This window comes from Cyprinodon variegatus, unplaced genomic scaffold (assembly GCF_000732505.1).
Source record: "Cyprinodon variegatus isolate N-32 unplaced genomic scaffold, C_variegatus-1.0 Scaffold65, whole genome shotgun sequence".
Lineage (NCBI taxonomy): Eukaryota > Metazoa > Chordata > Actinopteri > Cyprinodontiformes > Cyprinodontidae > Cyprinodon > Cyprinodon variegatus.
The window spans coordinates 1,152,200-1,152,956 of record NW_015150518.1 but is presented as its reverse complement, the minus strand read 5'-3'; positions in this window follow the sequence as shown (position 1 = coordinate 1,152,956).

The following is a 757-nucleotide window of genomic DNA, read 5'->3' as shown; positions in this document are numbered from 1 at the left end:
ATGAAGGTACTTTGAACCATTTTCTGAATACTTTACCTGATTTAAATCCCTTAAACTCTGAACAAAAGGTTCTGTAGGAAAATCTGATCAAAGTGGTGAACCTTCCATTATGATGCTGTTAAACCCATTAAAGGTTCTGCACTAAACTTTGAAAGGTTTTACTGTTGGGAGGTTTGAGCTCCTTTAAATCTTTTTTTTATTTCATTAACTTTGAGACGTTTTAATAAAAAGAAAAAAAAACAAAAGAAATTGAACTGACTTGTTATTTTCAGCCAATAAACCTGAAAGAACAATGAAAGATAAAGTAATAAAGATCAAGCTCCCGTTTTGGTAGACTTCTAAGTTTAATAAGTTTGTTTTAAAAACTGATTGGCTTAAAGTGAGACTTTAACACTTGTTAAGAAGCGATCGTTGAAGCTGTGAAGTGGTTCTGCAGCGATGATGGATGCTGATTAATCAGCATCGACACGTTGAAGCACATTAATTAGAGGAGCTGAGTAAAACCCAGACAGTGTTTTACAAAAACCGGTTCTTGAACGCTTCAGGGCTCCGTTTCATAAAGCAGGTTTACCGAAAACTCTAAATCACATTTTTCTGCTACAAAAACATAATTTAGAAAATATATTATTACAGTTCAGTCTAGATGTGTCATTTTGTTCACGAAGAATCTTATTTTTGTGAATGGAACAACGGGACAACAGTGGAGTGATTTTAATAAACGTAGAAAACGGCATGCCATAGCACACTTCATAAAAGC